This window comes from Scylla paramamosain, chromosome 43 (genome assembly GCF_035594125.1).
Source record: "Scylla paramamosain isolate STU-SP2022 chromosome 43, ASM3559412v1, whole genome shotgun sequence".
NCBI lineage: Eukaryota > Metazoa > Arthropoda > Malacostraca > Decapoda > Portunidae > Scylla > Scylla paramamosain.
The window spans coordinates 529837-542409 of NC_087193.1; the positions used below are offsets into that span (position 1 = coordinate 529837).

The window sequence follows — 12573 nt, forward strand, 5'->3', positions numbered from 1 at the left end:
CATTTCTAGCTGTCTTCTACCGCTATTTTCATGCTAACTGCTCTTCTTATCTTGCTAACTGCATGCCTCCCCTCCTCTCGCGGCTTCGCTGCGCAAGACTTTCTCCTTTTTCTCACCCCTATTCTGTCCACCTTTCTAACGCAAGAGTTAACCAGTACTTCTCTGATAAACTCTGGAACTCACTGCCTGCTTCGGTATCTCCACCTTCCTATGACTTGAATTCCTTCAAGAGGGAGGAACTTATTCATCAATTTTTCTCTGGTAAACTCTGGAACTCCCTGCCTGCTTCTGTATTTCCACCTTCCTATGTCTTGAATTCCTTCAAGAGGGAGGTTTCAAGACACTTATTCATCAATTTTTGACCACTGCTTTGACCCTTTTATAGGATTTTTTATAGGATTTTACTGGCATTTCACTGGGCATTTTTTTTTGTTTATTGGATTTTTGTTGCCCTTGGCCAGTGTCCTTCCTACATAAAAAAAAAAAAAAAATAGTCAGAAGAAAAATTGCCATATCCCTGTAAAACTAAATGATTTCTATCAATATTTTCGACACCTTGCTGATGTTCACTGTAATGAAGTTGATGTAGGTACTCTAAATAACTCTTGACAACGCAAACAATGACCCTTCCCCAATACTTAATGATCCCATGGCCAAAGAAGAAATGATGATAAATATAAAGAAATAAAAAAATGGTAAATCTCCAGGAATTGAAATGGTACTGAATGAGTATATAAAAAATACACAGAATATATTATATCCTCTCTATATAAACCTCTTTAATAAAATATTTGATATAGGTTTTATGCCAACTGACTGGTTAGCTGGTATAATAGTTCCACTGTATAAGAATAAGGGTGACATCCAGGATGTTAACAACTACAAAGGGATCACCTTGCTTAGCTGTATGGGAAAACTGCTCACTTCCATATTGAATAAAAGATTGAGTAATTTCTCAGATACCATGAATATTATTAATAAGACAGGCAGTTTTTAGGTATTGACATTGTACTTTAGACCATATTTTCTTACTCATATGTATAATTGATCTGTTTTTTCTGGAAGAAAAAGACGTTATTCTGTTTGTTTGTGGACTACAAAAAAGCCTTTGACATGATATGGCGAGAAGGACTTTGGTTTAAGTTGGTGAGGGAGAATGTGTAAGGCAAAATACTTAATGTCATCAAAAATATGTATAGCAGCATTAGGTCTTGTGTTATGTTGAACCAACAGGTCACGGATGCCTTGTGTGCAATGTAGGAGTCAGACAAGGGGGAAATTTATCACCTTTGCTCTTTGCCTTTTATATTAATGATATGGAGAATAAATTACTGGAACATGGTTGCAATTATACTAGTTTTCCACCATCTGTCAACGACTACAGAGTCCGAGTTTTCCACCATCTGTCAACGACTACAGAGTCACTCTCAAACTAAGTTTATCTGTGCTGTATACCTCTCACCTAACTCCTCTGACTATAAGAAATTCTTTGACTACTTAACTTCCAAAGTGGAGCACATTCTGAGTCTCCTCCCTTTTGCGGAGATCTCCATTCTTGGAGACTTCAATGTTCACCACCAGCTTTGGCTTTCCTCTCAATTAACTGACCATCCTGCTGAACTAGCCTTCAGCTTTGCTATCCTCCACGACCTAGAGCAACTGGTGCAACATCCTACTCGTATTTCTGATGGTCTTGGAGATACGCCCAACATTCTTCACCTTCTCCTGACCTCTAATTCTTCTGCTTATGCTGTCACCCTTTCTTCTCCATTGGGTTCCTCCAACCACAATCTCATATCTGTATCTTGTCCTATCGCTCCAATCCCTCCTTAGGATCTCCTAAGCGAAGATGCCTCTGGCGTTTTGCCTCTGCTATTTGGGGGAACCTGAAGAGGTATTTTGCTGATTTTCATTAGAATGACTACTGTTTCCCTGTCAGAGACCCGTCTTTGTGAGCTGAGCGCATAACAGAAGTGATAGTGTCTAGCATGGAGGCGTACTTTCCTCACTCTTTTTCTTGACTAAACCTTCCAAATCTTGGTTTAACACAGCTTGTTCTCGTGCTATACATGATAGAGAGGTGGCCCACAAAAGGTACGTAAGCCTTCCATCACCAGAATCTCGTGCACTTTATATTTCTGCCCGGAACCATGCCAAGCTTGTTCTTCAACAAGCCAAAAACATTAACATAAAGTGTCAAAATCTTTCAAGATCTAACTCCCCTCGTGACTTCTGGCATCTAGCCAAAAATATCTCCAATAACTTTAGTTCTTTTTTCCCTCCTTTATTTCAACCAGATGGCACCACTACTATCACATTTATTTCCAAAGATGAACTCCTCGCTCAAACCTTTGCTAAAAACTCTTCCTTGGACGATTCTAGGCTTGTTTCTCCCTCTCCTCCACCCTCTGAATACTTCATGCTACCAATTAAAATCTTTCACAATGATGTTTTCCATGTCCTCGCTGGCCTAAACCCTCGGAAGGCTTATGAACCTGATGGGGTTCTTCTTATTGTTCTCCGAAACTGTGCCTCCGTGGTTGCACCTTGCCTAGTCAAAATCTTTCAGCTCTCTCTCTCAACATCTACCTTTCCTTCTTGCTGGAAATTTGCATACATTCAGCCTGTTCCTAAAAAGGTGACCGTTCTAATCCCTCAAACTACCGTCCTATTGCTTTAATTTCCTGTCTATCTAAAGTTTTTTAATCTATCCTCAACAGGAAGATTCTTAAACATCTATCACTTCACAACCTTCTATCTGATCGCCAGTATGGGTTCCGTCAATGCCGCTCTACTGTTGATCTTCTGGCTTTCCTTACTGAGTCTCGGTCATCCTCTTTTAAAGATTTCGGTGAAACTTTTGCTGTTGCCTTGGACATATCAAAAGCTTTTGATAGAGTCTGGCACAAAGGTTTGATTTCCAAACTACCCTCCTACAGTTTCTATCCTTCTTTTTGTAACTTCATCTCAAGTTTCCTTTCTGACCGTTCTATTGCTGCTGTGGTCACTGATTTTCTCCTAAATCTATTAACAGTGGTGTTCCTCAGGATTCTGTCCTGTCACCTACTCTCTTCTTATTATTCTTCAATGACCTTCTAAACCATACTTCTTGTCCTATCCACTCTCACGCTGATGATACTACCCTGCACTTTTCCACGTCTTTTTATAGCCGTCCAACCCTTCAAGAAGTAAACATTTCACGCAGGGAAGCCACAGAACCCCTGAATTCTGATCTATCTAAAAATTCTGATTGGGGCAGAGCAAACTTGGTATTGTTCATTGCCTCAAAAACTTTTCCCTCTTCTTCAATGACACTAAACTGTCCCCCTCTTCTACACTGAACATGTCTCTGTCTGTCCTTTACTTATAATCTGAACTGAAAACTTCACATCACATCTCTAGCTAAAACAGCTTCTATGAAGTTAGGTGTTCTGAGACGTCTTCGCCAGTCTTTCTCAGCCACCCAGCTGCTAACTCTGTACAAGGGTCTTATCCGTCTATGTATGGAGTATGCTTCACATGCCTGGGGGGGCGGTTTCCACTCATACCGCTTTTCTAGACAGGGTGGAATTAAAAGCTTTTCCTCTCATCAACTCCTCTCCTCTAACTGACTGTCTTCAGCCTCTCTCTCATCGCCGCAGTGTTGCATCTCTAGCTGTCTTCTACCGCTATTTTCAAGCTAACTGCTCTTCTGATCTTGCTAACTGCATGCCTCCCCTCCTTCCGCGGCCTCGTTGCACAAGACTTTCTACTTTCTCTCACCCCTATTATGTCAGCGTCTCTAATGTAAGAGTTAATCAGTATTCTCAATCATTCATCCCTTTCTCTGGTAAACTCTGGAACTCCCTGCCTGTTTCTTTATTTCCACCTTCCTATGATTTGATTCCTTCAAGAGGGAGGTTTCAAGACACTTATCCTTCAATTTTTGAGTACCGCTTTGGACCCTTTTCTGGGAATGGCATCTCAGTGGGCTTTTTTTTTTGTGTGTGTGTATTTTTGTTGTTTTTGGCCAGTGTCCCTCCTACATAAAAAAAAAAGAAAAAAAAAGTGTGGGGCTTACATGCACCTGCATAGGGCCCCTCTGGTCTCTTGTGGTAAATTAAGCAAGTCTTTCCCTGAACATGGAGCAAGTAATAATAGATATCTAATAGACACCGAACATACTTTACCTGCTGAGAGAGAGCCGTACTATCAAGTTGTAGGAGGCACAGCTACGACAAGGGACAGACAACTATGAGGATTATAGTGTTCTGTGATCTACCACCCTTTCGAGACAAAACCAATCACACTCATACAACATTACCTCCTTCTGTTGAACAGTAACATTTACAGCCTCCCAAAAGATGGGCCTATACCACCCACAAACGGTAATGCCCGGGAAGGGAGTAGACTTTACTGTACGGTAGAGGATCACTGTATCCAATGGGTTCAAAACTCTCAGCACAAATCTATATCACAGTAATGTCTGACAGAACTGAAGACAAAAGATAACATGCACTGACTCATTGTCATGCAAGAATCGTTGTCACCACAAATACAACTAGCACTGCACACCCAGTCAAATCTCTGTGACTGGTGTGTAACGTACTTACACGACAGGAGCGAGGCTGCCACTAACTCATGTACAATGCTTACTATAACTAATAAATGTTTTCTAATATATATGGATATAGCCCTGTTTCGTGCCAGTACTCTCTCTTTCTCTTTTCACGACACCAAGTCCACTCAGCCCACTAGCAATAACCCACTGAGGAAGAAAGGGATGCAGCTGCGCTACCCACCCCGCTCTCCCCTCACAAGGCGGGTGGAAGTCATATTAAAAAGAAGGAAGGGAGGCACAAGAGAAGAGACGGGGGTGTGGCGTATACCATCCACTCGCTCACTTTGCTCAACGTCGCGTTACAGGAACAGTTATGTTTCAAAAAATATTTTAGGGATAATTACAAGGGTTGGATGGATTCTGATTACTCTATACGCAAGATAAGCTCTTCATCTATATAATATTTATGACTCAACATGAGGGATCAAAAGGAAATAAAGAAATTTAAATAAAGAAGGAGAGTAACTATAAGCTCGGAATTTTTAAAGCCGGTCGTGCGGCCAGGCAATTATTGTGCCTCAGGCATATTCTGTCTTCGTTTCGCTCTCCCTTCCTTTTCTGCTTTTTGTCTCTCTTTATTTCTTCTTTCTCTACGTCTCTTCCTCCTTCGCTTTTTACTGTTAATCATCTTTCAATTTCTCTTCTTTCTAACCCATTGCGCAGAACTCTCTCTCTCTCTCTCTCTCTCTCTCTCTCTCTCTCTCTATATATATATATATATATATAGAGAGAGAGAGAGAGAGAGAGAGAGAGAGAGAGAGAGAGAGAGAGAGAGAGAGAGAGAGAGAGAGATTCAAGTAGAAAATAAAATAATAAGAAGGATTAATTCCTTGAATCCTCACTTTTGAAAGACTTTTAAATCATAGTAAGAAGGAAATACAGAAGCAGGAAGGGAGTTACAGAGTTTAGTAAGGAACATAAGAACATTAGAAATAAGGGAAGTTGCAAGAAGCCATCAGGCCTACTGGCAATCACTATATGAAATATACCTACCTATTTCGACCTGTCATCTCCATCCATAAACCCGTCTAATCTTCTCCCTAATGTCTTAGCACTAACAACTTGATTACAGAGTCCGTTCCATTCACCTACCATTCTATTTGAGGACCAATTTCTTCCTGTCTCTTTTTTAAACCTAGTTTTTTTTTTTTTTTTCAAGCTTGAAACGTTATTTTTTGTTCTGTCCTGGTTACTGTCCTGGTTATTGAGTATTTTGCTTACGTCCCCCTTGTTATAAAATTTATGCCACTTAGACCTCTATCAGGTCCCCTCTTAACCTACATCCCTCTAAAGAATGTAAATTTAACAGCTTCAGTCTCCCCTCATAAAGAATACTCCTCATCCCCTGTATCCCTTTAGTCATTCTCCTTGGTACTCATTCTAGTAGACCTATATCCTTCCTGTAGTGGGGACCAGAACTTCGTGTCATCGCAGATTTACTAAGATCATTACTAATTCCACTATCCAAGTCAGTGATATATATTAAAAACAATAATTGTTCTAATAAGTGATCCTTGTGGCACCCCACTAATTACATGACCCCACTCGAATTCAGAGCCGTTTATTACAACTCTCTGTCGCTTGTCGCTTAACCATGACGTTATTCAGCGTAACACCCCAAAAAAGGATGAATGATTGAGAATATTGGCTAACTCATGTATTAAAGAAGACGACAGGATAAAGATGAGAGAAAAAAAGGAAGACTTGCGCAGGGAGGCCACGAGACGGGAGAAGGCATGCAGTTAGCAAGATTAAGAGAACAATTAGCATGAAAATAACGGTAGAAGACACCAAGAGATGTAATAAGACAGAGATAAGACAGTTAGTTAGAAAAGAGGGGTTCTTAAGAAGAAAAAAAATTGATTCCACCCTATCTAAAAGAGGGGAATGAGCTCTATCCCCTCCCTGCCATATATGTGAAACATATTCTATACATAGACGGATAAGACCCCTGCATTGAGTTAGCAAGTTTGGGGGGAGGGATAGGGGAGAAAAACTTCCAGATATGAAACAGAACATGTAGAACGTATATGAACACCCCTTTTCTGTTCCGTCCTACTTTTTCTAACCTCATTTCCAATCCAAAGCTAGATGTTGCGTTTATGTGCGCAATGACATAATCTGCTTTCGTGCTCACGCTCTTGAATCTTCCGCGTTTTGCACCATCTGGCTATGACTACAGAGTCAATCTCAAACTAAATTTATCTGTGTTGTATACCTCTCACCTAACTCATCTGACTATACAAAATTCTTTCATTGCTTAACTTCTAAACTGGAGCACATTCTGAATCTCTTCCCTTCTGTGGAGATTTCCATTCCTGGAGACTTCAAATTTTGGCTTTCCTCTCGCTTCACTGACCATATTGGTGAACTAGCCTCCAACTTTGCTATCCTCCACGACCTAGAGCAATTTGTGAAACACCCTATTCTTAATCCTCACGTTTTGGAGATACGCCCAAAATTCTTGACTTTTTCCTAACTTCTAATTCATTTGCATGTGCTGTTACCTTTTCTTTTCCCTTGGGCTCCTCCGATCGCAGTCTCATCATATCTGTATCTTGTCCTATCGCTCCAGTCCTTTCTCAGGATTCACTTAAGCAGAGGTGCATCTGGCGTTTTGCCTATGCTAGTTGGAAGGATGTGAGGAGGTATTTTGCTGATTTTCCTTGGAAAAACTTCTTCTGTATCACTGACACGTCTTTGTGTGCCGAGCGCATAATGGAGTTGACAGTGTCTGGCATGGAGGCATACATTCCTCACTCTTTTTCACGATCTAAACCCTTCCAAACTTTGGTTTAACACAGCTTGTTATCGTGCTATACATGGCAGAGAGGTAGCCCATAAAAGGTAATTGAGCCTTCTATCACCAGAATCTCATTCACTTTATATATCTGCCCAGAACCATGCCAATTTTGTTTTCCAACTATCCAATTTCTTTTTTCATTACAGTTAGTGTCAGAATCCTTCTAGATCTAACTCGCCTCGTGACTTCTGGCATCTAGCCCCCCCCCCCAAAAAAAAAAAAAATAAAAATATATATATATATATATATATATATATATATATATATATATATATATATATATATATATATATATATATATATATATATATATATATATATATATATATATATATATATATATATATATATATATATATATATATATATATATATATATATATATATATATATATATATATATCCAGTAACTTTGCTTCTTCTTCTTTCCCTCCTTTATTTCAACCAGATGGCACCACTGCTATCACATATATCTCTAAGGCAGAACTCTTCGCTCAACCCTTTGTTAAAAAACTCTACCTTTGGATGATTTAGGGCTTATTCTTCCCTCTCCTCCACCCTATAACTACTTCATTACCTATTAAAATTCTTTGCAATGATGTTTTCCATGCCCTCACTGGCCTAAACACTCGGAAGGCTTATGGACCAGATGGGGTCCTTCATATTGTTCTCCGAAACTACGCCTCCGTGCTTGTGCCTTGCCTAGTCAAAACTCTTTCAACGCTGTCTACCTTTCCTTCTTGCTGGAAATTTGCTTACATTCAGCCTGTTCCTAAAAAAAATGTGGCCTTTTCAGTTCCTAAAACTACTGTCCTATTGCTTTAATTTCCTGCCTATCTAAAGTTTTTGAATATATCGTCAACAGGAGGATTCTTATACATCTAGAACTTTACAATCTTCTATCTGATCGCCAGTATGGATTCTGTTCAGATCGATCTACTGGTGATCTTCTGTTTTTTTTTTTACTGAGTCTTGGTCATCCTTTTTTGGACATTTTGGTGAAAATACCTATCAATACCTTTTGATAAAATCTGGCACCAAGTTTTGATTTCAAAATACCCCTCTATGACTTCTATCCTTCTCTTCAGCTTTATCTTAAGTCTCCTTTCTGACCGTTCTATTGCTGCTGTGGTGAACGGTTACTGTTCTCGTAAATCTATTGACAGTTGTTTTCCTCAGAGTTCTGTCCTGTCATCCACTCTCTTCCTATTATTTATAAATGATCTTCTAAACCAAATTTCTTGGCCTATCCACTTCTACGTTAATGATACCATCCTGCACTTTTCCACACCTTTTCATAGACGCCCAACCTTTCAGATAGTAAATAGTCCACGCAGGGAAACAACAGAACGCATAATTTCTGATCTCTCCAAAACTTCTGATTGGTGCAGAGCAAACTCGGTATTATTCAATGCCTTAAAAACTCAATTCTTCAATCTATCAACACGACACTACCTTCCAGGCAACTATCCTCTCTTCTTCAATGACACCCAACTTTCCCCTTCTTTTACATTGAACATCCTCTGTCTGTCCTATTCTTTTATAATCTAAACTGGAAACTTCATATTTCATCTCTAGATAAAAACAAAAAAATTCTATGAAGTTAGGCGTTCTGAGAAATATCCGTCAGTTTTTCTCATCCCGCAGCTGCTAACTCTGTACAATGGCCTTATCCGTCTGTGTATGGAGTATGCTTCACATGTCTAAGCGGGTTCCTCTCATACCTCTCTTTTAGTCAGGGAGGAATCTAAAGCTCTTCCTGTCATTAACTTCTTTCCTCTAACTGACTATTTTCAGCCTTTTCCTCATCGCCGCAATATTGCATTTCTAGCTATCTTCTACCGCTGTTTTCATGGTAACTGCTCTTTTGATCTTGCTAACTACATGCCTCCCTTTCTCCCGCAGCCTCACTGCACAAGACTTTTTTTTTCTTTCACCCATATTGTCTACGTTTTTAATTCATTAAATAACCTACTCTTAATTATTTATCCCTTTCTCTGGTAAACTCTGGAAATCCCTGCCTAGTTCTGTATTTCCACCTTCCTATGAATTGAAATCCTTGAAGAGAGAGGTTTCAAGACATTTATCTTTTAATTTTCGACTGCCACTTTCAACCTTATTCGGAGACCGGCATCTCAGTAAGGCTTTTTTTTTCTTGTTTTCTTCTCCTTGGCCGGTATCTCTCCTATATATATATAAAAAAAAAAAAAAAATATCAGTTATCTATTTATTAGTTTCTATGAAATTGTAGATGCGGATGCGGATACGGATATCATATTATGACATCTTAAAAAGGCAGATGTTGATGTATTGAAGATTATGGTATAAAATCACTATATAGCAATTACTGTAAGTGGTCAGCGCTGCCAGTTCATATTTTTCAATATAAAGTTAGACGAAATACTGAAATTCTTTTTTTGGTGAATCTCTCTCTCTCTCTCTCTCTCTCTCTCTCTCTCTCTCTCTCTCTCTCTCTCTCTCTCTCTCTCTCTCTCTCTCTCTCTCTCTCTCTCTCTCTCTTTCTGGTAACCAGGCTGCTTCCCTTCATCCTAATTACTTATGCAATAGTACATGCATTACATATATTACTATTAAACATTGCATACATAAATACTTTTACACATTTACATAGTTCTTACTTAGTTACTATGCAAAATTCTCTGCCTCTTTCTGTTCTTCAGCAAAACTCCTGACATATTAGGCTGCGGGTATTTGAAAGGAAAAAAAAAAAAAAGTGTAATTTTCGTAGAAAATTATGTCAATATGGATTAATTGATTTTTTTTTTATTCTGCTAGCTCTGTATTCTGTAATCTGTAATGTATAAACTTTATCCACCACATCACCACATCTTTATTTCATCATAAATACAGATTCTAATGTGGATGTTTGATTTATTAGAACTGTGGATGTGGATGTGTTTGTTAAAAAAAACTATGTGGATATTCAACCGATGCGAATGCGGACAACCGATACATCTCTAATAAATATACAGTGTTCCGGGAGGAAAAACACATATTCTCAGATATGAAAGATCAAGCTATTCTAAACTAGAAATATTCCATGGTCAAAATATTTTAACGCCATGGTTTAGAGGTTAAAGGAAATTTCAATATGATCGTTCAAAGAATTCACGAGGAGTGGGTGAGGAGAAGGTAGCAGTGGTGGGCATCATGAGGATGTTAATATATTACGCACCTAAGTTTTCATAAATAGAACAAATAAATATATAAATAAATTCAAGTATGCAGAATATCTTTGTAGCAAATACCAGCAAAGCTGTATGCTTGTAGTACTACATCGTGCACTTCTAGATTATAGATAAATGTCTTTAATCATATCCATTAATAATTTTCAGCTGTGAGAAGATGGCATTCCTTCCTACAGCGGCTTGATATTATATCTCACTCCTTATCTCTATTCCACCAACCCTTTCAGTGCAAGCCAAACTGGCTACTCGACCCCACAGCAACTTAGGTCTTTACCAATCTGCTAGAGCCAATTCTACATCCAGAGAGAGCGATTGCTTTTTTAATCATCATCGTCATCAACATCATCATTATCATTTCGTTTAATGCCCTTGTTTTTCCTTAAGGGATTGGATACATTATGACTCTTGAAGTCTGTGTTTGGAGCGAAAACTGTATCTCCAGAATGCCGTTCTCTGGCGGGTAGTACGTATCATTTATGATTAGGGTGAACTTCCTCCAGGGAAGCTGACAACTAGAGGTTCTCCTTCACGAGTCTGGCTATACCAATTTTATTTATTTATTTTATTATTTATTTATTTTTTTATGTAGGAGGGACACTGGCCAAGGGCAACAAAAATCCAATAAAAAAATTAAAAAAAAAGCCCACTGAGATGCCAGTCCTAGACAAGGGTCCAAAGCGGTAGTCAAAAATTGAAGATAAGAGTCTTCAAACATCTCTCTTGAAGGAATTCAATTTATAGGAAGATGGAAATACAGAAGCTGGCAGGGAATTCCATAGTTTACCAGAGAGAGGGATGAATGACTGAAAATACTGGTTAACTCTTGCAGTAGAGAGGTGGACAGAATAGGGGTGAGAGAAAGAAGAAAGTCTTGTGCAGCGAGGCCGCGGGAGAAAGGGAGGCATGCAGTTAGCAAGATCAGAAGGGCAATTAACATGAAAATAGCGGTAGAAGACAGCTAGAGATGAGACGAAAAGCTTTTCATTCCACCATGTCTAGAAGAGCGGTATGAGTGGAAGCCCTCCAGATATGTGAAGCATACTCCATCCATGGACGGATAAGGCCCTTGTGCAGAGTTAGCGTCTGGAGGGATGAGAAAAACTGGCGGAGAAGTCTCAGAACGCCTAACTTCATAGAAGCTGTGTTACCTAGAGATGAGATGTGAAGTTTCCAGTCCAGATTATAAGTAAAGGACAGACCGAGGATGTTCAGTGTAGAAGAGGGGGACAGTTGAGTGTCACTGAAGAAGAGGAGATAGTTGTCTGGAAGGTTGTGTCGAGTTAATAGGTGGAGGAATCGAGTTTTTGAGGCATTGAACAATATCAAGTTTGTTCTGCCCCAATCCGAAATTTTAGAAAGATCAGAAGTCAGGCGTTTTGTGGCTTCCCTGCGTGAATGCGTACTTCCTCAAGTGTTGGACGTTCATGACAAGATCTGGTAAAGTGCAGGGTGGTATCATCAACATAGGAGTGGATACGACAAGAAGTTTGGTTTGGAAGTTCGTTGATGAATAATAAGAAGAGAGTGGATGACAGAACAGAACACTGAGGAACACCACTGTTAATAGATTTAGTAAAAGAATAGTAACCGTCTACCACAGCAGCAATAGAACGGTCAAAAACGAAACTTGAGATGAAATTACAGAGAGAAGGGTAAAAGCTGTAGGAAGGTGGTTTGGAAATCAAAGCTTTGTGCTAAACTCTATCAAAAGCTTTTGATATATCCAAGGCAACAGCAAAAGTTTCACCAAAATCTCTAACAGAAGATGACCAAGACTCAGTAAGGAAAGCCAGAAGATCGCCAGTAGAGCAGCCTTGACGAAACCCATAGAGGTTGTGAAATGATAGATGTTTAAGAATCTTCCTCTTGAAGATAGATTCAAAAACTTTAGATTAGTAGGAAATTAAAGCAATAGGACGGAAGTTTGACGGATTAGAACGGTCACCCCTTTTAGGAACAGG

General features: G+C 39.2%; 1 protein-coding gene across 9 annotated transcripts in view; it reads left to right on the top strand.

Moving 5' to 3' along the window:
* Nucleotides 1-12573, top strand: part of LOC135093526 (uncharacterized) — a 39319-nt gene that overhangs the window by 16985 nt on the left and 9761 nt on the right. The window lies entirely within an intron of this gene.